This window comes from Anopheles aquasalis, chromosome 3 (genome assembly GCF_943734665.1).
Source record: "Anopheles aquasalis chromosome 3, idAnoAquaMG_Q_19, whole genome shotgun sequence".
Taxonomy (NCBI): Eukaryota; Metazoa; Arthropoda; class Insecta; order Diptera; family Culicidae; genus Anopheles; species Anopheles aquasalis.
Window position 1 is genome coordinate 30,139,096 of NC_064878.1, and position 25,594 is coordinate 30,164,689.

A 25,594-nucleotide genomic window follows, 5' to 3' on the forward strand; every position below is an offset into this window, starting at 1 on the left:
GCCGCGTATGCGACGGACGATGTGGATCGGTCCATCGGTCGTACCATAAATTCTGAACAACATATTTTATAAATTTGCCAACAGGCAGGGTGAAATTGTCTGCACTTAAGCGTCTTCTATCGTTACCATTCTGAGGCAGTGAATTCGCAGTTAAGCCGCCGACGAAGCGCTAGGATGGCGCTGGATGAGAAAAACCGGAGGCAAATCGGACAGTGCAACACTTTAACACCCGAATGTATGGGGCTGTGGATCGTTCTGAATTAGAGAGGAGTGTGTTCTGCAGCTGGTCACGATTTGTGAGCGTTTAAATACTCAGGAGTTAGCTGAGCAGCGTAACAAGTGAGATGCTCTGCATTATGAGGGTAGTGAAGCAAGAGTTTTAGTGGAAATGAGAAACAAAGGGAAAGCAGATTGTGCTTGTATTAGCGATTCAATGTAGCAAAGTATTTGAATGTACATTTTGGCTGGAGTTTTCTATAACTTTTTGAATTGCATACTGACATTGTTTTGATGAAAAAATACAAACAGTTAGACCCAGCCGGTAATCTCTACGATTATAAATAGTAGACCTCAGAATTAATTGCTTGTTTAGACGGTAGCAGTCCATCATGGACGATATCCTTTCAAATCTCTCAACTCGTACACAGTATGCAAAAAAGTTCGTCCATTCCTGATTATAGTTTTTAACTGTTTTTTATCCAACAACTGAGTGAAAAAATTTAAATTAGCATATCAATAGCATTGTTTTGTCCAGTCAAATGAACGGCAATAACTCCATTATTTGTATCACCACAGACTATTAAAAGGGCCTCAAAATATGCGCTTGAGATTAAAGAACTTGACTGCATCGTTGAAATGGAGAGAAAAAATGATTGTTCGATTACAATGGAGTGAAAACCGTATAATTTAATACAACAGAATACATGGTGGTGGATAAACTTTTTATGCATTTTTCGTACCTTGCTCGGCTGTTTTTGTAATATCTTCGTTTTTAGGAGACATTTTTGAAAATTGTAAAACGTATAGTAAAGAAGAAAAAAAAACAAAGCAATTGATATGCTAGTTTTCAGTCAGTTGATGTATGAAAAACGATAATTTGAGGCTGGGGTGGACAAACATTTTTAGCATACTGTATATAGCATCTCATTATTGGTGGCCAATATTTGTTTAGAAGTTGTCTGAAGACATTCACATACAATCGAAATACTACCATGATCAAAAATAAACCGGAATTTTGTCATAAAAAGAAAAGTACTTGTTTTTTCTTCAAAATTCAAATTGTCCCCTTCAAAGGAGTCCCCGTCGGATGCAATGCACTTGTGCCAGCATTTGATCCACTCCTCAAATTTTTCTGGAACTCGGTTTTTGTTATAGTCTTTAGTGCCTCCGGCGAATTTAGCTTAATTGCCTCCACACTCTGAAAACGAGTTCCTCGTAGTGGTTTTTAGAGTCAATTGAATAGGCAGAAGCCACATGATAAGATATCACGTTAATTGGCCGGTTGTTGAATGGTATTGGTTTTGTTTTTGACTAGAAACTCTCGAAAAATCAACGCATTATGAGATGGCGCATTATCGTCATGGAGAATCCACGAGTTGTGACCCCACCAAGGCCGGTTTTGTTTGGCGGATTGATTCAAATGATATGTTGGTGGTCTCAGCTATCTCCCTTATCGTCAATTTGCGCTTTTCGATCAACAATTTTCGGATTTCATCGACGTTTTCGTCAGTTTTGGATGTCAATGGCCTTCCAGGACGACAATCGTCCTCAACAGCCTCACGACCACTTTTAAAGCGTTCATACCACTGGTACACCTTTGTTTTCGATAGAGTATTGTCACCATAACACTTTTGTATCATTTTTAATGTGTCGGAACACTTAATTTAATTTTTAACGTTGTTCATGTTTTGAATCAATTTTAAAAATCGCTATGACGTAAAAACTTAATGCAAACAAATCTCTGCTGTAAACGTAAATGAAGAGCTGGCATGCTGAAACTTGGGATGTACATCACTAATAGAGCCGTCAACGTAATAAAAAAAACAGAATTCAAAAATGATAAGCCCGCGAGGAATAAATTCAAAATTCCGGTTTATTTTTGATCATGGTAGTAGATTAGTCATACTATTAGGTAACTATTAGTTGAGCAATTTTCAACATTTTTATTGATTTTTATTTTATTGATTTATTGATTTTTATCAGTTAATCCGATTCCGTTTTTGAAGATTGCTTCCCGTTTCTACTCTATGCTCTTCAATTATTCTAATAAACACCTTTTGCTAAGAGTAAAGAGAACAAATTGTTCTTTTAATGTGGAAAAGCATCAAATAGCGTATGGATTTAAAAACTTCTTTCAAAAATTTTTTTTTTGGTTCGACCGTCAATTTTTGCCACCAAAAACTATAACCCACTATAATGTCCTTTCAACCGCACGTCCATATGATACTATTGCCAATACTATTGCCGGAATACTATTGCCAAAGACATTTGTAACATTGAAAAAATAGGAAAACATCCAACGCCCAAGTGCATTGCCGCTAATTAAGATCATCCTGCCCTACAGGACACATTTCACGAATTGTTAACCTACCCCATTCCGGTTGTACGACTAATTTGTAATGCCAACAAACGATGTCCAACTGTCAACCGTATCGCGCACCGAAAAGGCTTGGCCATGACGCCATTTATCTTCGCTAAGCACTATTACTCACCGGTTTTATGCTAAGCAACTACCAGTCCGTTCGGACCATTACCATCAGCTTGACCATAACCGTAGAGTAGTACTGATTACCGTGTTACGCTCACCACCTAACCCGATCCCTCCCGGTCCATCCACCATCCAATCCCGGCTCCTGTCCGGTGCCGCCTGGTGCAGCAACAGGAGCCGCCATTTGCACGCCAAAATGGACCAAATGTGTGAAACGGTTGGTGAAACTATTATTATCTTATTTCACGCACTACTGCAAACACTACCGAGAGCCTTACACCGAGCTGTTACTACTGTTCTTGCTGGAATGGTCACTGTCTGGCGTCACTGGCACTGGCTCCCTGACAGTTTCTGGTTAGGGCGTTGGTTTTGGTGGTTTACGGCATGTGTATCAAGCCCGTAGAAATGGACACGCAACGTGAAAATAACGTAAGGACGTTAACATGGTGCCTAACCGCACCAGGTACCAGGCAGCTACCGGAACCTCCATCCATCCATCCATCCCACCATCCATCCATCCATCCGTATAAGTGTGTTGTGCGCACAGATTGAGATAATTAACCGGTGGATGGGTTACGGCACAGACCGCAGTTAATCTATCGTCCAGCCAGGTGTCGCTTACCTGACAGCCACAGGCAGCCAATCTGATTTTACAGCATCGGCATTGGCCGTCCCCTAGCTGCTCCTTTCATCGCCACAAATACTCCCCGGGTGAACTGAACATTACCAGCACATGTGACCGCTCTTCCTGGGGAAAGATGAAGACATTCCACAGGATACTACGCAAGGAAGTGAACCTCCAATTGGTGACTCGTGAGGTGACTCTTGTTTATCTCCTTACGTTCGCATACACTGCTGATGGTTTGCTGGCCGAGTGCAAACACGAGTCTATTTTATGTATATTGGTCCAGGGGAACAAAAACCAAAACGCCATTGCACAAAGAAGAAGAAGAAGAAAAAGAAGAAGAAGAGTCGCAATATCCCTTTTTGCAGTTCTTCAACATAATTTGCATAATCTGCCCATATGTAAGTGGCGCTGATGTTCATTAAAATCACTTTTAGTGCGCACAAACTTACCCGGTACAAAACAAAAACCAGACCAGAGAGCACGGGAGCGGGAACAACAAGTTTATCAGAAGATCCAATTTGCAGCCCAGAGCCGCAGATTGAGGCGCCGGGGAAGGGAGTGCTACTAAGCCATAATCGTTCCGCTCCAAACCAGGAAAGAAGGGGTTGAGTGTAATTGAGGAAAAATGGTAATGAGTGTTGGTTGGCTTTTGGAAACATCCAAAAAACCTTGGGACTTTCGGGAATACTCGGAGTCTTCGTCCGGACGTGGCAGACGCTGCAGCTCATTCCCGGGATAATATTCAAATTAGATTATTATTAATTTCGGGTAAGCCATTGCTATCTCTGCTGTGTGTGTTTTCCTCTCGCTGAAAGAATGTGAAATTAGCATCCAATTTTGGATGACATAATACCACTGCGAACCGTATGAGTGATGAGTGAGCTAATAAACAAGAACAACAACAACGAAAAAGTGTTGCAAAACAGCCAACAATAGCCGAGATGTTGTTGAGCAACTTTAACACCTAAATTGTGTTATGTAACCAGAGGTTTAAAAGAAGGTGCAAGAGTGGAAACCTCGCTGGGCTGTGAAGTCATTTGCATAGCTAATGCAAACGCGGAGAGAACAGCCCCGAATATGTCCAGCTCGGTCCAGCACGGTTGCAACTTCAGGGCCATATAAGGCACACAAGCTCCCATTTCAGCACCCAGCACCCCCAGCGGTGCCTATGGGCTTAGCAGCGACGTCAGTGTGCTGACGTCAGCTCCTGCGTCCTAAGCCTAAACCAGGGAAAACATTTTTCCCTTTTCGTTATCGAGGCCACAGCAACATCAAAGCCGTAATCAAGCCATAAAAAGCGAATAATAACGCCATCGGGAGTACCCTTGTGCAGTGGTGGCCGGGTGAGAGATACACATTTGCCTCTTTCATCGAGCTCCATCCTACCAGATTGTGTATATGTGTGTGGGAAGAGAGCGTGAGGAGAAGGGGCATGTTATCAGTGCTTCCGTTTATCATGTTTTTTCATGCACTTCTCTTCGCTGGCACCTAGCACGGTTGTGTCCTAGAACTGAAATTGTCTGCAAACATGGTCTGCGAGGAAAGTTCGTCCTTATTCGTCCACCCTCGAAGCCAACCTTCACCTTCAACACTCTTCAACTTCTACCCTGTCAAGGCGTCGGCTACTTGGCCACTGCGATAGGGTCGAGCCTATTTTTGGACCTGGCTTGGTAGACGGCGCGCGCTAGTGCTTACGTTACCAGCGATGCCATATTTGAGTTTTACGCAACAAACGAAGCAAAAAGTAGAAAAGAAAAAGCAATCTCATATACTTGCCAAATAGAACACCGTTGATGCGATTTTCGCGATGATGGCTACGGAACGGAGTCTATATCGATCGCAAAACATCGAAGAAGGAGTGTGATGCAGTTCCCGCAATACATTGTACAACGGTGACGAACGTGGTATTGTGTAGTGGAAAGCACATTTTTCTCAACAAATAAAACGTTCAAAATCACATCAAATACAGGGGTGCGTTGGAGATTTTCCGGGAAATCACTCAGCTTATCAAATGCTTGCTGCTGAAGCCATTGCTGGAAAATATCAACCAATTACCTCCCACATCCTATGGCTTCTGTCTACACAACACTTCGCTCCACTCTAGCAGGTAAAGTGGAAACAGAATTCCAACAATTATTAGCTTCCAAATGAAGGGATCGTAGAGTGGATATGGCGCCAGCGCTTTCGAAAGAAATTAACTTCATCAGTCAGCTCCAGGGAATCCTCACACTTGCTCTGTATTCTACACCTATGTACCCCTCTGACGAGCCACTTGAAGTGGATATGGAGCGTTCGGCACAGGAATTAAATCAAATTCCAAACTTTTTCCCATCGAGCACACACTGTAGCAGGTGACCACAGGGATGACTGACCCTTTGAAAAGTGGTGTCTATTGTCTGTATCTTCTCGTGGACAGGGTTAATTGATTGTTGAAATCATTGCAAATTGTCCGTCAGTCATGCTTAATTGATTTACCGAAATCCTGTCTTGATGTGTTCACTACCTGAAGCTTCTAGACATAGTTTCTATATAAATTGTTGTATTTTTATAAGTAAAATCACTACAAACGTAGTTTACATGATTCACTTTATACATTTACAAAATATCTTCGGTGCTCTAATGCTCTAATAATCCATTTATTATAAATAATCATTATCCTTTCAAATGCAAAGAAGAAACACATACAGCAACCAACCATTCAGCTCGTTGTCAGGAGAATGAATTGTAGATATTGCCCCGGGGGACAATACAAGTACGGTTCCATGCCGCATTCAAGTTGGCCAAAAATTCCCTCCCTTCCGTCTAATCCGCCTGCCTCGGCAAACACAAAGAGGATCCTGGATTGCGAATGTAAGCAAGCTGCCTATTTCACCGACATTCCTAGGGTCGCATGGCAGGGAGGGAAGTAGGATCTTTGAACATGGCAATTGGCCCAGGAATTTCTTCGAATGTTCTTTTACATTTGCCTGGTTTAAACTTTACAATTCCCGTGGATTAGCGAATGGCGAGAACCGGAACAGATGGTTCCGTCCCTTCTTTATACAAAAGAGTTACCATTACCCACAACGTTCCGGCTGCTGCTGGATTGAGATATTCTCTAAGAACCGCACCTTTACCTATAGCATGATCCGTTTTCTTACTTATTTGATGTTTTATTTCTACTCCGCTTGGCTACCCCTTGCCATTTGCTGTTGTTTGTCGAACGGAAAAGATTAATCATCAGAGAAATGAAGGCGTATAAACATTTGCATTTGACTCTCTTTATCATATGCATAATTTGGGCAAAAGTATCTCTAGCAGTACAGTGGAACCTGATTCAGAAATTACCACAGGAAGCTCTTTCAGTAGCCAGCTTATCCCATATCAACATTGGGCTTCTACAGGGCAGACACCACGGTGGACTCGGGTTTAGACACCCTTCCCCAGGATACTGGTACCTTTTGTGTTCGAGCACGTGGAACAATGTGTAAGCACACGCCATCGAGACCGGAGTCAAGCGTATCGACCGCACTCCCTTAAGGGGAAAAGCGCAGACTCATAAATCATATTTTCCCATGAACTAATTGCATGTAGAATGCGCCCTGCTGAAATGTCCACTTGACATAGGTTGGCAGCAATGTAGTGTTGTAGTCTAGGACGTGAGCCCCTGTCCTGGGGCCAGAAGTGTTATCACAACGATGAAAAGCGGTTAAGTAAACAAATAAACAACCTATCGTCCCCTCGGGGGAAAAAGGCTACGGCCGCTTCGAGACGATTTGGACCACACTGGAAATTCACTTTTCAACTTGTTGGCCACGCAACTGGTGGGCCGAGGTGACCGAATCGAACATTCTGACAAGTAAAGAATGCTCAGTGAACTGTTTCCGTTTCGTGCGAGCTGGAGCAGGAGCCGGAGCCGGAATTTCAATATTGAAACTCAATCGAAGATGGAGATCAGAGCGATGATTGTCTGACGATTTATCGATTCGTAATGCACTTACCTCGGTAGCACACTATACACTGGCTGTCTTCACTCATCGGAGTGGATGCGCCGAGAATGTGCGCGTTTCAATGATATTCAACATAAAGCATGGCCTGTCTTTCATCTCGTCCATCCCACATTCCAACCACCATCACCGACCGACCTCTACCCCTGATGGTCCCATGGAATGGAATTCTAATTTTGTCCAAAAACTTCCCTCGCCCTAATCACATTGACAGCACGGAAAGGGATGGGGACAAGGGATGTGCCGTGCTTCAAAGGATTGCCAACCGGCCCGGCGGTATCACTTAACCGACAACAGAGGTCCTGGACGCTGGTCGCTTCCATCGTCCGGACAACGCTGAAAGGTGCCTTCAAGCGGAACAAGTCTACGGGACAAGTTTGATGACAAACATGGCGCGCGGGGGCGGGGGGGCGGTTTTGGGGAGGGATGATTTTTAAAAGGGTTTTCCGATCGGATCCATCGTCACCCTCGTTGCTCGCCGGTTTTCGGTTCGCCGTGTGCCGTTAACGAACGGATGCGCTAGGACACAAAAGTTAATGATGCTAAGTGATGCTTTATGATGCTTTCGGGAAGCTAGTCGGTGTTGTATCCAATCGTCTATACACTTTGTTCAGCCATTACGCGCCGCGCGTCGATGTCGATACTGAGTAATGCTAATTGGACTGAGCCATTGCGTCGGTTAATAGACCGCTGCAAAAATGGGGCCTTTGAAAACCTAAGACTCATTATCGGAAAAATCAACAGAATATCAAAAAAACAGAATATCTATAAATATGAACTTCATCGTAACAACGTGTGAACGTGAGCATAATTTTAATAGACAAAAACTGATAAAACTACTTCCTACAGACTTATTCGTTTTCATGTGTTTTTTTCATGTGTTCGTAAAAAACCAATATCTACACCTCTAAAAATTCCCATTGCTATAGGTGTTAAATTTTTTAATTATGTGGGAGAATGAGAGGTAAACGGGATATATTTGGTGCGTAATAATCTTTCTCTCTCTCTACCACCCTTTCAAGATATTTTTAAGTTTCTGGCACACTTAATGGGTTATTTAGCCATTTACATTTCTATTACAAACCCATGTAAATATGCAATTTACTAGAGATGTAGATATTTGTTTTTTAACCCTGTTTTGTAATAAAAGGTACTGAGTTACATATGAGCGAGAAAAGTTATAACATTGAAAGGAAAACTCGGTCGTCTTGTTTATTGAAAATTTCATGTTTTACGACATTTATCGCTACTCACAACGAAAACGTATTTTTTCATCCTTTTGAACCTGCACAGCGCAATGACGCTCCGGTAAAATGCAGGTGACTACGAATGGTTTTGATTTACTTTTACCGGGATCACCACACGGCTGTAGGTAGCACCGGCGGTAAAAAAAAGGAACATAAAATGCTCTCCACTTCACTTCTCAACAAAATCTTCAAGATTCATGTGATGCGATTCGTCATCACAAACATCCCGGCCAGACGGCGGAAGGCAGAATTGAAGTGGCTGTCAGACGCTTTTCGCTTCGTTTAGCATAAGCCACAAAATACCACTCTCAAAACTCTTACCGGAAGCCTACGCACACGATGCTAGCGCAAAGTATGCACTCAACAAATGTACTTAACACACACATCCGTACACACGCAAGCACACGGTCACGTACTAGCAGCCATAAACTTACATGGCACGACCATGCATCTTATGAATTTCGTCAAAACTCTACCGTACCGGTGTTCTAGGGCCCGATACTTGAAGCCGCGGCTTTTGGAAACTTTTAATTCGTAGAATTCTAAAACTGTAAAAGTCAAGAATTTATCCTTCTACCGTACCTTACACTTTAAATCGGCTAGGAATCTGTTCGAGAAAAGGTTAGTTTATCATTCTTCTCCTAGTGCTTGGAAGTGCCCCACAAAAAAATCCCAGCGTCCAACGGAATTTGGCGGAAATGTACGGCTTCACAAATTAAATGGACCGCAAAGTTTACGATATACAACCGTATACACAAAGGAAAAATTTGAAACTTTTCCCTCGCTTTTTTTCTGTCTTCTTTCTATTAGCCAGCCAAACCAGCGAGTCCCACGAGACCATACCAGTTCTCGGGGCGTATCCTGTCTTCTAAGGCTGGTCAATGTTTTCCGGGAAATGCTAAGATAACAACCACCTCACTGTGCCCGCTGTGCCCGCAATTCCACCGACACTGGAGGAATAAAAAATAATAGCTAACTTTCGAGTGCCGGGTTTAATTATTTTTCATAATTTTTCATACCATCGAAGGCACCGAAGCAAACGAGGCAGCGGCAGCGAAACGCAGGAAGTTTTGATTATCTGCACCTAGAGAACCTAGAGGGAGCAAAGACCGGTGGGGGGAGACAAACAAAAAGTCGCAAAAGCAAGGACGTTTCCTACCCTTGGTCATAGCGGAACGCTCCCTAGCGAAGGGAGAATAAAGTAAGATGGTGCGGAGACCAACATGGGCGCGTCAAGCAGAGCCAAAAAATATTCAATTCAATTTTCTAAACTCCCACAAGAAAAACTTTCCCAAAACACTAATCCAGGTTCCCAATTATCATGAAAATGAGTACGGTGGCTGAGTCTGCAAAACGAATTCGAATGCTCTGTTAACAGAGTTACCTGCGAGAACTGTACTTTCAGTCCTTTCCAACTCTACTAGGGGTCAAAAACCATCATCTACTTTTACCACCTTTCGGTCAACCTGGCAACTGGAGACCGGATCCAGAGAACTATAGTTTCCATGATCCACATGTGCAACACTCACCGACAGAGCCATGACATGACCAGCAAACTGTTTGTGTACTAATGAAGCACTTGTAAATGGGCAGAAACAAATTCCAAAAGTGGAAACGAGGAAAAGTTTCACTTGCCAAAGATGGGTAACCATCGATTACGACACCGGGCGCCACCTGCCGCCCTGCCCCGGGGTTTTAACGGTTTTTATCAATTTCCTTCAGCATGAAGTGCTAACAGGAGGGCAGAGATAATGGTTTGCCAAAAAGCGACCACTCGCGCGAGAAGCTGCTGAAAACTTTTCTCCTTGAGAACGCTTGGAGCTCTGCAGTGGCTCTGCAATGGCTCTCTGCAAAGCACACACAAAAACAAGACACTCATCTCAAGTGATTTCCCCCAAGGATCCTCACTCCTAGCAAAGCATCCTCCAAGAAAAGGTTTAATTGTTTGAAGAAACCTTTAATTGCTCGGCAATTATTGTAGCGAACGGTAACGAAATTAACGTTAATGCAGCTCGCTCTACAGATGCTAGAGTGGGGTGTAAGGGTCCCTAGAGGAATTGGGGACTCCTTTAATGGGCATTGACGCAGCACTACCCACCCAGCCCCCATTACATTTTAAAGCAAACAAATACAACCACCATAAAAAAGATTATGTTAACCTCACACATTATCGTTTCAAATTGAATGTTTCCATAAATGCAGTTCCCTGGTCCCGTTCCCCTCCGCTTTATGTGTATGCGAACCAGATTATGTATGCAAACAGGCCTTGCACTGATTTCCACCTATTTATCGTAAAGTCATCAACGAACCCAGGTCTAGCGGTGGTCCGGTCTTCCCCCCCGGGGGGCATACATGCGGCTAACGAGCCGTCAGTGGTCACGGGAGTTCAGGGTTTTGTGCGTTCTGGTTGGTGGGGGGGCACGTGGAGAACGCGTTGATTACTTTCGTCCAACAATGGATCCCCGATGGGTTCTGGAGCACATCCGGACATTGATTTCACTGACCAATGCAACGAAGGGGAAGCAGAATGAGCCTTGCAGACCTTCACATTTCCACATCGACCAGCGACCATCGCGTTAAAAGGTGTTAATCATTGGCGCACGCTGTCGACAAGACGACCGACGGACGGCGGACGGTAACACAACAACAACAGCACATCACATTCATTGTCCGCTGCTCCGCTTCGAACATGCTAACAATTAATTGAGGAAATTGAATGTGGTTTTTTAAAAGAGAGGTGAAGCATCCTGTGTATCCAGCAGCTTCGGTTGCAGCTTGCAAAAACACTGAAACAACATGGCCGAACCACCAGGAGACCGGGAGACCGAGAGTTCAATTTATTATCCCTTTTTAGCCAGCGTCGATAGCGATGGTTCATGGAGTGTGCGTTAGGCGAGAGGAAGGAGGGCAACGAATGGAATGTAAAATCATTTTCACAACCATTTTCCACCGGACCACGCGGTGAGGGAAATCGCATAAAGTATAATCCACTAAATTAAAATAGGAGATTATGGGTAATTTATATTTTAAACGCACTAGCATACGGTTTATCTGCCCGCGAGTCGAGGCAATTTTCATTTCCCATCAAACTCCACGCTCCAGCGAGGCTGTGACGGGGTATTTTGGTATTTTGCGAAATTAATTAGTCCTTCGCTTGGACCCACCCGGTTCCAGGAGGGTGCAAAAAGTTCGAAAATCAACCACTCCCGTTGCGCGACGCCCTCAACGGATCTCTCACCGAGCACGTACACAAACTGGTGCCCGAAGCCTTACTGGCGAGCAGGAGGAGAAGGAGGAGAAGCAGAATAAATGGGGGACCTCATGTTGGAGAGCAAATATTAACTTTCTATCAGCCGCTATCGACTCCGCGCCATGACGGAACGCAATCTACTCGGCTCGCTGGCTCGGCTGCGTTACCCATACGGTCCTTGGTGACAATCTGGCCACCTATATGGAGGGGGGGCCCACCGCTGTTTGGCACCCTCTTGGCGAAAGTTAATGCGACGCTCAGCTCGCCTGGAGGCCATCAATCAATTTCGGGCCTAAGGAAAATACTTTTTCTCCCCACGGAACACAAACACTCGGAACGAAGCCAGGGTAACAGCAGGTCACCATCTTCGTCGTCGTCCCTGTCGTCGGCGTAGTGGCTGTCATCTGTTGATGACAAGTATACCGCACAGCACCGGCTGGTGGTAGTGCAGCACGGCTCGCAAAAGTCGCAAAACTCGTGGCAGCAAACATGACACTCGGCCACCGGAGACTCACACAGTGATGATGATCGCGTGACGAGCGTTATGTTTGATTGGTGGAGGGCCAAGTGCGAACGATAAATCGTTGGGTAAATGCAGCACAAATAAGAAGTCCCCCCCTTGTCCTTCGTACCGCCGGCATACGTCACGAGTCACGAGCCAGCTGTTTCGTCGGTCGGTGAATCCTAGCTCAGCTAACCGACGGAAGGCTCCAACGCACGCACCCACCGACATTGTAGCTCGAAGCAGCAGAAGAAGTCACATCAACGCGTGTCCTGTTCGACCTTTCGACCTTTTCTTAGACACTTCACCTAGCCGCCGACGACAGCAGCGTCATTAGTGGAAGAACAATCTATTGAAATATGATTTCGGGGGATGAATAAATAAATGAGAGAATGAGAATTATAGTCTGCAAACGATCAGGCTGGCTGGCTGGCTGACCTGGGGACGCATCCCGTTTGTCCTCCCCCTCCTTTCTTGCCCGAGTCTTTTTGTGAAGAAAATGAAGCCACCGGTTCGAAATTCAAATCCGATCAATATTTATGTACACATTAAAACAGTAAAGTCTGGCCAGTATTAGTTCTATGGATTATTCTGTTCTGTTTTGTGACGTGTCTTGCCTTGGTAAGATGGCCGGAATGGCCTCCAGCGGAGGAATAGACCCTGAGCTTCCCTGAGCAGCACCCACGCTAATGAGTTTTTCTTCGATGGTTTGTTTGTGGAGCAAGCAAACTTTGATTGAAGCCCACCTCATTCATACCTAACTTTGGAGTTGTTAAGGGGCGAATAATTGTGATGGATTATGATGTATGATTTTCGGGGCTACTTTATGAAACAAGTTCTCTACAAATGAAAGCAACAGCTTTTTATGAGAGATAATTTCTCGCTTAGTGTCCATTATGTGTAAAATGTGTAGTTATTTTGAAGTAATGGATGAATCCTGCAGAAGACCAAAGAGGAACGATGTGTTTGTTCTGGAGAGTATTGGTAAATAAAGCCAATTATGGCAAGTACTGTAGCTAATAAAAATTCCCAAGAACATCGAATGAACAGCAAAGTCCACCACCAATCGGTCAAATTGAAGAATTGCTTCAAATTAGTCCCGGATTAGTTATATATTTTTTGTTAGTTTTTATACTTGCAACAATTTCGCGACAGCAAATTTTTTGATAGCAGTTTGCGCCTATCAACGATAAAATTTCACTTTTTGTAATTAAAAAACTAGCCATTTGTTATTCAAACTCTAAATATTCTGACTACAGAAGCAACATCGCTGGATTGCCCCAAGAATTGGAACATTATGGTTTCAGAATTTTAATTTCCCTGAACGCGTAACAATTGTTATGATGAATGGCAACCCACACGTCGTATTCATGATAATTCAAGGAAATTCAGAGTTTGTTCGCTCCTACCAAAATACTACCCTTGAAAAGGTCATCGCTAAAAGATACTAAAAGGTTTCATCCGAAAGGTAATTGAAATGTCTGTGCCTGCAAGCATCAAAACAAGACGCCCAGGTAAAATGTTCTCGAAAGTTGTACAACAAGGTTACGAAGGATAGACGATGGTTGACGAGACCTGCGTGTAGATGGATGTTTGAAACAGCTCTCCGGTCTCCGGAGTTTTCTTAGGCAACAGCCATAGGCTGTGTCCCAGGAAAATTTTAGATCATTTCACTGATAAGATGTGCTTGAAATGGGAAGTCATTTGCAGGCGTGTACCCAAGGATCTCATCAGATACAAGAAAACAGACTCGAACATATCAAGAAGAATGTCTGCAGATTCGCTCCTTTAGAACTGTGATGAAAGATATTCGAAGAGAAGTAGAATTATTCCCGACAAGTGCAACAAATAAATACCTTGTGATGATGACATTTGACGTATTTAAACTAGGATTTCCATTTCATTCTCAACCATTCCGGCGATACTTGATGTTTTGTGTATTTTCGTATTCTAAATGAATCGTAAACTCTGTCTGTCAGAAACATCTACAAATTCTTCCTTTGAACGACCTTCCAACACAGGCTTAAGTGTTAATATGATCATTTAAACGGTGTAAGTACGTTAATCGGCTAATGGATAAGTCTGGGTGTCAGTTTTTCTCAGCACAACTATTTGTCTCTTGCCCTGACAGTGATGATGATGATGATTACCATTTGCCACCATCATCTCCCATAACACTTCCTACCATTTCATTTACTTAACTGCATTAATCTTTCCACGCTATTCTCACGGGATCTTATTCTCTCATGCAATGAAAGGAAGAAGATGTAAAAAAATAGGAAAAAAAGGAATCATTCTGCAAGCCAGCGCAATGCTTAGCCTATTTTTAAAAAGAAAGCCATTATACAAACAAAACACTCAACAGCGCAGCTATTCGCTTTTCATTTCTTAAATGGTACTTCACCGGGACACCGTGCGCACCTGTTCCGGGGCATCTTTACCGACCCCCAGGGGAGCTCATTTGAAGGACCCCCGACCGCGTGGAGGGCGCCAACCATTATCGTAACTCATTAAAACATTTAACACCATAAACAGGGAGAAGGGAGGGAGGGGGGCATCATCACTGGCAAACTTTTGCAGCTGCGCCGCTATATTGCTGGACTGGCTCGCCGACTTAAAGACATTAATATGAGACAACAATGTTCCGGGGCCAATAATTATGATTAAAATTAATATTTAACCAGCACATTGCGCAACAACAGCAGCACCATCGGATGATGTAATAATGGTTGATGGGCGACTTTTTTTTTTTTTGTTTCGGTTGCCAAACAGCTCCAAAAACCTCCGACTCCTAGGAAAGGATTGCACCACAGTGCTCTCTCTCTGACAGGCAGCCATCGGTGACAATGGCGCTTGTTTCGCACCACGGACTCCCGCTTCCTAACGACATTAGCGTGCAAGCGTTAAGCCCAGTGAAAATACATTGTAATTAGTGGCTCTTCACCCAATGCTCCGGCACCAACTGGTTCCGAACTTTCATTACCATTTCCCTGGTCGGTCGACTGGTTGGTCGGCCGCGGCTCAGCCCGAATGGCAAACTGCAATGAGCCCCGTCAACCAACCAACCAACAACACTCCTCGCGCGGGTTTTAATTCAATTAGAGAATCACCATCGGAGCGGAGGGCCAGTGGGGAATGGGGGATTGGACATTTTAAGGTTTCTAATGCCAAGAATCGTTATCCCTTTCAGGTTTCACAGGCCTTCACCCGATAACCTTGATGGCAGTGGCAGCGACAGTGCTAGGCGCGAGTTGCTAGCGTGCAGATCCGCGATGCCAGCATAGAAGGAATGTTCCAAGCCCACCGTAAACCTTTACGATGGCGGCTGCACCGCACGTCAGCGCTGCTAAGTGTTGAGCATTAGTTGGGTGTCCGGTTTTTATTGTTATTAAATGAGGCAAGCAAAGAGCGATCAAGGGGGAGGGGGCGGTACCAAGCACCTGATCTACAGAACCACGAAAATAAGGAACGAAGGAAAACCATTTCCCCGTACAACCCCGGAGCATTGATTGTGGCGCATCCGAATGGGCGAAATGTCCTTCTGCATTCAAGCGATTCCGAGCAGCATTTTTATTTCCCTATTGTGTGCTCTGCAATGGACGTTTTCGCACCGCATTCAGATCAGAGTATTAGAGATGGAGCTCGATAGAGAGAGAGAGAGAGAGAGAGCGAGAGAGCAAGTATTATTTACGAGCAACTTTATCTGTCTAGCCCCCGCTTTCTGGACGAACCAAGAGTGTCGGGCGGGCGGAACGGGGAAACTTCATAATCTTACACTCCCACCGCAAAAGAAGCAAGCGCGGAAGGGAGCAAGCAGTAACGGAGGCGACCGTTGCAAGTGCCACTTTGACTAATAGACGTAAAAACGATTTCCCGCAAAGCCGGAACCGGGGGGTGTACGCGGCACGTTATGCAGCAAAAATCATCATCGTCCCATCCAATCACATTCGGGCGCATCTCGGCAGCTGCGTACGTACCCCGACCGACCGACCATCCGACCAATAATCCCTCGGCACAATTTGCTGTAATAGTTTTATGTGCCGCTACCCGCTTCGACGAAGGCCGAACGTCGATTTGCCAGATTCGCCGGCGGATGAAATGTCTTTCTTTCTTTTTTTTGCTCCCCCATCCTACCCCCGGTTCGTCCCTTCTTTCCTTTTTTTCGGCGCCGAAGCATGCAATCATCTTACACGCTCGTGCGACATGTGTAGAATGTTGGGTGCCTCAAGAATCGAGCGACCAGTGTTTGTGGTGTTCTCAATATGCGGGAAGAGATGCGTACATTATGCACATTACAAGCGGCGCGGCGCGCACTCTGTCCCCTTCAAGGGAATCCCCGACAGTGTACCACGCACCACCATCCGGTCCCTAGTCAAAGGAAAATTCCCTCTTTTCCCGGCCAGCACGTGCTAGACTGGACTTGGCCGCCGGGGGATGAAATGAACTTTCATCCTTTGGTTTGAACGCCTGCAGCGTGTCGCACATTAGTGGCTCTGTATGTGCTGCGTGTGATCCATTTGATTATCTTCTATTTAGATAATTGCATTCATTTGTCTGGATTATTGCGCTAAACTACTCTTACTACCCGCTCGTGGATTCGTGGGGCTTCCGGACGCTACTTCCGTCGAGGATGTCGAGGATGCCGGCCCGGTTTGAAGAAAGAAAGTTGGCTGATTTATTCGTCTTGGCACGTGCGAAAGTTCATCAGCAAAAAGGCATCATTTATCACACACCGCTGGAACCGCTTCAATTATTAATTTCCAATCGTAAGACTAATAAATAGTTTCCACGCATCGCGTACAAGCGGCATGGGTCGGGATGGATCCAATTTGCGGAGGTGATGATGACGGTCATTTTTTGTGATGCTGTAGAGGCAAATGAAGCAGTGGTTCAGCTTCTTTGTGTTCCAAGTCTCCATAAAGTTGTATTATTTTATTGAAAAAATACCTAGCAGGTATCTTTGCGTGAGGAAAGGGTCAAGAGAAAGTTCTACAGTTTGACGGTGGAACGCCTGAAAGAATTGAAAAATGTTTCATTTGTACGCATTGCTTTGCAGCTGTGCTGCAAAGATGACAAAAGATTTTGCAGTATAGCCAAACTAAATCGTAACGAACACCCGTTTATCAGCAGTGGTTAAAATCCAGAAGTTCCGAAGCGATAGTTAAATTGAGTGGCAATGGCTCAAAATCCATTTTGGCAGTTTTTATTCATATACACAAAAAAATATTTCAAATAGTATAATCAATTAATGGAAAAGTGAGTCCATTGTGAGGATTTTCGGCTGTGAAAGCATCGTGGATTGTGTGCCTACTGAATTTGGCCCATCTACTGATAAAGTTAAATCCTTTTGTTTAGAAAATGGCACGTTGTTTGCTGTTAGACGACGAGGGTACGATGTACTATGGACATCTAAAGCCATCAGAAACGGGTAATATTACCAACTGTACCAAGAAATCATTAATTCGAACAATACATTTGTTAAAATACGGCAAAGGGCCGCAAGATACTACATCATGACTAGGCACCGACACACCATGCAAGTCATGTAAAAGCATTCAGCTCAGCATTCAAGCAACGCTCAACTGAGAAAAAATCAGCTATATTCTACTGATCTTGCTGCGTCAGAATATCTTTTTTTGTATAAATAAGACACGTGCTTGTAGACTTGTACTTCGTTGAATGCAAAGTTTTCGAAAAATGAATCGGCTATTGTTTTTCGTCAAAACGTGAAGAGTATTTGGAACCAACATTAAATTTAGCCATATTTAGGAAATGGACAAAATGTGTAAAAACTAATGGCCCAGTTCACACGGAGTAGAAGTAGCTATCACTTTGAAAATAAAGATTTTGTTGGACCAAAAAAAAAATCTGGCAGACTTATCGCACCTGGTAAGTAACTGAAGTTTCTGAAAAAATAACCAAAGATCTACCAACAATCACCGTTCAATGACATGACTAGCGCCCATTGCACAACACCACCCACTGTGTGTGTCAGTGTCCGTGGCAAATTTATGGCAAGCTATTAATTTTCCTTGCACTTGCAGTCACTAATTAATTTTTGTTCGATCACTGTTCCCGAGCAGATAAGATTCCGGGACACCGGCAGAAAAAACCATCTTTTCTCGAAAATCCCAAACGGAGAGTTTCATGAGAGGACAAAGAAAGTCCCTTGGACACAGCCGTTTTAATGGGTTCTGACTGAACTTTGACAACCTTTACGCCCATTGCCAATAATTCTCCTTCTTCAAGCAGCCAGTTCGATGCGGCATTGATCGCGGCAACGAACGGGCAACGAGTTGAGAGCGAACTCAACTGTCTCGAGCGCTTCTAAAGACCTCCGTGCCGGAAAGTTATGTCCTAATTTGTTACGTGACACCGAACTATCTGTGTGCGTGTCTGTGTGCAAAGTCTATCCGCACATCTATCGGTCCTACCCTCGGGAGTTGGGGGCCGACCTCGGCCCAGACAACAAATGTACTCTCCGGGGAAAGTTCAACAGACGGAAAAACTTATCACACGACACGTCAAGACCGGAAGGCCGGCAGGTTCACCCATCTGCCACGACATCATTGGCAAGAGATCGGATTTCGGCCGGAACACAGCCGGAAGCCTAGAACCATGTGCACTTGTATATTTAATGACGTACGTACTCACACTCGAAGCACTACTACTATCGCTCACGTGCCCCAGGAGCTCCAGGTCCTGGACGTAAGTTTCTCCTAAATTTAGAAATCAAATCTACCTAACACACTTCTCCCTGACCCACTCCCACTAGAACCCCGGGGACGAAGGGTGCGCTACAACTCGTCCAAGACCTTACCGTACCACCGAGAATATCTTCCCCCTGGCCGCGACGGGAAATGTGTTCCTAGTCTCACCCTCTAATGGATTCCACCTGCACTCCGACTGCTCCTGCTTCGGGACGTTTCCGGTTCTTTATTTCCTTCAAAGGTAATTTTATGATTATGTGTCGACCCTCCTCCAGGATCTTCCCCCGGAAAGCCTCAGAGGCCTCGGAGAAGCCCACAGGTGAGCTTTGACCTGCTTACGACTCTAGGGTAGAGTACTCCGGAGTTCTTTTGCGGTTACTGCGGCACCCCTCGGCCTCCGCTTGGCGCGTGTCTTTTAGTGGCTTTTTACATTATGATCCTCAGTGGTTTTTTTTTCTCCTTCTTCTGCTAAACTAAGGGACGCAAAGCGCAATAGGAATTGGAACATTTTCCAGCTCAAACTCGTAAACAAACTCCGAACTCGTCCGCGTAGCAAGTAATGGGGGTCTTCTTTTATGGTATGCCCAACCCGAACTGTGCGGCACCGAGTTGGTTGAGCTTATTCAATATTTATGTGCAATTTATAAGTTATCATAAATAAAGGCAAAACCCCCGAAATGCGGTCAGATCTAGGCACAGGAGGGGAGTTAGTCGCAATCGCGGGGGATGCTGATTCGCCTGTGGCTCTCTGATCTGCTCGACGTCCAGCAATAAGAAGGAGAGGGCGACAAAAACCCACACCCAGGGATTGTCTGGCCACCGTGTTGCGGCACCGTGAGGGGACGTTTTTGAAAAAGAATTTTCCTGAAGGGTGTGATGAATGAATAATGAAAGCGTGTTGTCGAGGCCGAAGAGCGCCAGGCAGCAACCGCTTCCTTCCAATCGCGGCAGCAGCTTCTTGTGCCCGTAAAGCGGGAAGTGTGGCTAGCTAAACGGGATCGGTGGTGATCAGGAAAAGGCGTGACACACGGAAGACACTTGAATGCACAGACGACGAGTCGAGTGGGACGACACGCGGACAGTCTCGGTCGAATCGAGTTGAAATGTCAGCAAAACTGACTGACGCAAAACTTGAGGAGGCCTGAGGAGTGACGTAGCATGAAGCTGGAGACCGGGGGCTGGACCGACCGAGGTTCACGTCAACACACTTCAGACGCAGTGAAACCGAGTGCTATCATCGCTATTTTATGTTCCCCAAGAAAATGGTCGTCTGCCTGGGTTCTGGAGGTCGAATGGGAGTTGAGTAGGGATGAGGGGACAAATTTTCTTTCGTTTTCCTTTTCGTCTCCGCTGCAACTACCGGAACTCCTCCTGCTGGTGCTGCTCACCGAAGGCCACTTTTTAATGATCGAACCATTCGGAGAAAAATGGTGAAGCGAAGGAGAAGATCCTGACCAAAACAGGGAATGGTTTTCCACTTGCACTCCGTTCCCGTGCTCCGGGAGAAAAGTTCATCTTTAACGTTTTGTTTCGCGCGATCCTTCTGCTTCTCTCTCTCTCTCTCTCTCTCTCTCTCTCTCTCTCTCTCTCTCTCTCTCTCTCTCTCTCTCTCTCTCTCTCTCTTTCTGTCTCTCGGTAGCATGGATCTACGATAAGCGTCACTGGGAGTTGTGGGATTGAAATATTTATATTGGAGAGGCGTTTTTTGGCCGTGGTGCCCTTTTCTATTCCATTGTACTCGTCACCATTTTTGGACGACTCTCCACTCTCGTTCTACACCACCATTCGTCAACTATCGAGCAGAGGAGCAAACGGAGGACCCCAAATCTACCGAAAAACTTGACTGATGGCGAAGGGAAGAGTGTTCCTTTTCCTTCTTTTTATTAAACCAACCAAATCTGTCGCATCTGCTGCCCTTCGCCACCAGAAGGCCTGTACTGTAGGGTGACAAGCACTACCACCACCAGCAAGCACACCAGGCAAATTCAACCGTGAAAATAACATTAAAAAGTTTTCCTTTTCTTCCCGTCCAGTCGCCCTTTCATTGCCACTTTCCCGGGATCGAGAAACAAAGTGAATGGTCCCGAAAGGCAAATTATGTCCCCCATAATCGCTAATCAATAGACCAGCAGTCACACACTGCACCACCAGCACCACCATTTGACGGTCCACCCTCGGTCACGGAGTCACGCTTGACTTTCAATCAAATTATGAGGACCTGCAATGGCATCGCCAACCGCCCTGAATCCTGCAGGAAAAGCTAGAATCCGTGCACTCGGTCTACAACTATAGGGACTGCCGAGCTTCCAGCTTCCGCACGTCGCACTTCGTTTGAAAGTAGAAGAAAGCACGCTAGAAAATCAGACGCCGAGGCCCTTTCCTTTCCCGGAAAATCTCATCCATTAGCGGCGTAAACGAATCAGCAGTTGCCGTTTGAATTCGAAATGAGCCACACACTGACACACTCTTCACAGTGGCCACAAGGTTTTCGGGACTTACTTTTATATAACAGAGGCAAAAAAAAATTACGATAAAAACCTCAATTTGCTGACACTCATCACTCAAGCGCAATCACAGCGCGAGTGACCTCTCGTCTAGCTAGAGGCTGGAACACTTGCTGTGCACGCGCCATGAGCGATCTAGGAAAATCATTTATCATACGCCGTTGGAAGAATTATGAGGCGTGCGGCCGTCGTACTGCTTTACAAAAGGTAAAGAAAAACTAAGAGGGAGAGCTACAAATAAGGCTTCGTTTAAAATTGGGGCCACCCAGAAGATGAAAAGAAGCACGACGCCGGTAATTGAACGATATTTGTCAAGCATAATACTCAGCTCAGCAGTCAACTGGTGACGAAGCACCAGTGGCCAGCTCGCCATTGTCCGGAGGAGCCACCGAGATTTCCGTTGTGCTGTATTCTGTGAAGGGCCAATGATGGACGTAAGCAGAAGCCCTTACGTGCCTACTTACTAGATTGTTCAATCATCAGTTACTTTCTAACCGAATGATATCATCAAATCAATCTCCCAGCCCTAGTTTGGCCAAGGAACAGAACATCCTAGCCCTCTCTTTATGTAATTTCCCGTCAAAAAGTGAGTTTTGGATCTTCACTTAGCGTTATGACACAGATATTGGCCACCTTGCTGGGAAGTTGTTTTTGAAGGAAGTTGTTTTTCTCAATTTAATACCGTTCTCCCTCAAAGAGGATTTCAAGTCACAAATTAAATGATAGAAAATTAGATCAAAACAAGTTGCCCAAATGATACAGCCGAATGTAACGTTAATTTAATATGATTGTACCGCATGATTTTACCGAGAACTTGATGGCTCTCCAATTTATTTGCACATCAGTTACTCAGTTTTGAAACTAAAGTACATCTCAAGAGTGTTTAACGAAACAAACGAAATAAACACTCGCTAAACCTGTAAATCCAGCATCAGTAACGTTAGTTTCGCATGTTTTGCACTCTATAATGCTCATGTTAACATTGCCATTGTCCTCCCCGGGGGGACTTGTCCATCGATATCCCACCATCATACTCCCGTTCGGTTTTTGGACCACGCAATCTTGCCTGTTGGCTAAACCACAACATCCGATACTCGAGTTACTCGAGCAAAAACCCCATCACCAACATCATCATCATCATCATCGCCAGGAAACATTGTTGGGCGACTAAACAAACCGTGAAACTACCAACCGAATGACGCTGGAAACTTTTCCAACGCAAGGCGCGAGTTAACTCCGCTGCTGCAACCTGAGCCGTGCGGCATCTCTTACCTCCTTCCTTCCCCCATTCCCAATTCCTCGACAATGTGTAGCAATAAGAACAGTCTGTTAGAGACCCTCATCAGGAACGGTCACCCGTGTCTAGTAAATAAAACATATAAAAAACAACTTAAGTAGATGTTTTAACTGGCGCCCGAATAGGGACCCACTCCTACAAAACGTCATCAGTGTACAGTATACAGTAAAAGAAAAAAACTGTACTAGTGACTTTTGTGAAGTAAAGTGCATCACTGCAGACCTGTCGACATATCTCCAGAGGAGCGGCTGAGGACCCTTAGTAGGCAACTGAACGGGAAATCTCCAAAGCAGCAACGCGGTGACCGGCACGATTCGATACCTGGACAATGTGGCTACTGTTCCTGTGAGTTTTAAGTTAATTTAGGCAATTTTTTTTTAAAGTGAAATTACGTACTACTTATATATCAAGTTAGTTAGTGAAGCGTTAGAAAATAGAAAGTGTTAGAAAGTGATTTAGTGAAGATATCGAAGAATTGAATTTGTTTTGGTAATTTAAAATTCACATTTTTGAATCAGCTTAATCATTTAATAATTATCAAAAAAACATACATTTCAATTTTTTAGAAAAAAAACATTCCCATTTTAATGCTACAACCTTCAAAACTACAAAAAATGAATCATCAAGAGTTTATTGAAGTTGGAAAGGTGCCGGACTATGTAAAGGAATTGCCCATTTTTGAGGGGCATGCTCCCAGTCTGAGTCGATGGATTTTAGAAGTCGAAAGCGTTTTAAAGCTTTACGAACGCCTACCGAAACCATCGCTCGAATATTCAATTTTGGAAGGCACTATTAGAAGGAAAATAAAAGGTGAGGCAGCAGACGTGCTAAATTCCAATTGCGTCACGGGTGATTGGAACACAATCAAAAGAACTCTTCTCCTTTATTACAAGGATAAAAGAGATCTTAAGACACTTGATTATGAATTAACAATAATCAAGAAAAAGCCGTCTGAGTCACTTAGTTGTTATTTTAGCAGGGTTAACGACTTGCAAACAGCTATCGTGACGCAAATTCACGCCGATCCTAAATATGCCAGTAATTATGTAGTGCACATAAATTATTTCAGAGAAAAGGCTTTGGATAGTTTTATTCGTGGTCTAGATAAACCACTCAACTTTTTATTAAAAAATTACAACCCCAGCTCCATCAGTGATGCTTTTAATTACTGTTTGGAATTTTGTAACATGGATGCGCGATCCGCTCCATTCCATGACAAGCCTTATCAAAACATCCCTAAGCCGAGGGATTTACAGCAACAACCTCATCAACAAAAATATAAAATAAACATTGGTCAAACAAATCCTAACTATGTACACAACAAGCCAGGGCCATCTCAACATCAACATTTCTCCAACCCGAATGCATATCAACAAAAATCTTGGAACCAGAAAACAAAACAGCAAACATCTTGGAACCCTCCAGGCAATAACGGCCCGGTTCCTATGGAAGTGGATCCGTCTATGAGATCAAATTTCAATCCACAGCACGGTCCGCAATTCAGTGCAAAACGGCCTCGGCCATCATCGTCACAACAACGTTATCCACAGCAATGCCATACTGTTGACGATCACAATATTTTTCAACCGCCCAACGCATATGCTGACAATAGTTTTCAACCGCAAAACACATACGTTGACAATAATATGCAACCGCCCAGCGCATATGCTCACACTGGTTTCCAACAACCAAATATACATTCTCAAGCTAATTTTCAACACCCTGACAACAATCGGTTACAGTATGTGCCATGTTCAAATCCCTTGAACGAAACACATATAAGTGGGCAAGAATATTTTAATGTTCAGCCTAATCAATCCGAAACACATTTTTTAGATTGGAACGCAAATTGGTAAAACCATTCCTCCCCTATATCAATTTGCAAACAACAAAGGGAGAATTTCCATTTGTAATTGATACCGGTTCCAACATAAATATCATTTCAACGAAACTCGCACATAACTACATTTTAGCTAAACCGTATCCAATTTCGCCACATAAAATAGGAAGTGCAAGTGGCAATTTTAATGCCAATACTGCTATAGACATAAAATTTTTTGCACCAAAATGCATACAGTCGTTCCAGTTTATAGTTCACGATTTTCATCCATTTTTTGTGGGCATAATCGGAACAACCATCTTAAACAGTTTAGATGCCGATATTTCATTTCTGAATAATACAATGAAAATTACGACAGATAATGGAACACCATTGATAATCCCTCTAAAAAAATATGAAAAGGGAAACCAAAACAATATCTTAGATTTTCGAACTGATCACCTTGCAGACACTACTAAGGATAGGTTAATAAAGGTTTTAAATGAAAACAAATCTGTTTTTCATGAACCTAACGCACAATTGACGTGTGCAACAAACATAGAATGTAGAATTAATACTACTGATGATATTCCCATACATCAGCGAGTGTATCCATACCCTGCAGCATTCGTAGATGAAGTTAACCTTCAAATAAAGCAGATGCTACAGGATGGAATAATAAGACCATCTAGATCTCCCTGGACGTCACCTGTATGGGTCGTGCCAAAGAAAAACGATGCGTCCGGCAAGCCTAAATTTAGATTAGTTATGGATTATAAAAAACTTAATGAAAAGACAATAAGTGATCGATACCCGATCCCAGAAATCGAATATGTCTTAGAACAATTAAAAGGGCAAACATATTTTTCAACCTTAGATCTCGCATCAGGTTTCCACCAAATAAAGATGCATGAACGAGATATCGAAAAAACCGCTTTCTCAGT

General features: G+C 44.1%; 1 protein-coding gene across 1 annotated transcript in view; it reads right to left on the minus strand.

Moving 5' to 3' along the window:
- LOC126576333 (uncharacterized) overlaps positions 1-25,594 on the minus strand; it is a 112,813-nt gene that overhangs the window by 34,691 nt on the left and 52,528 nt on the right. The gene's annotated exons all lie outside the window — the stretch shown is intronic.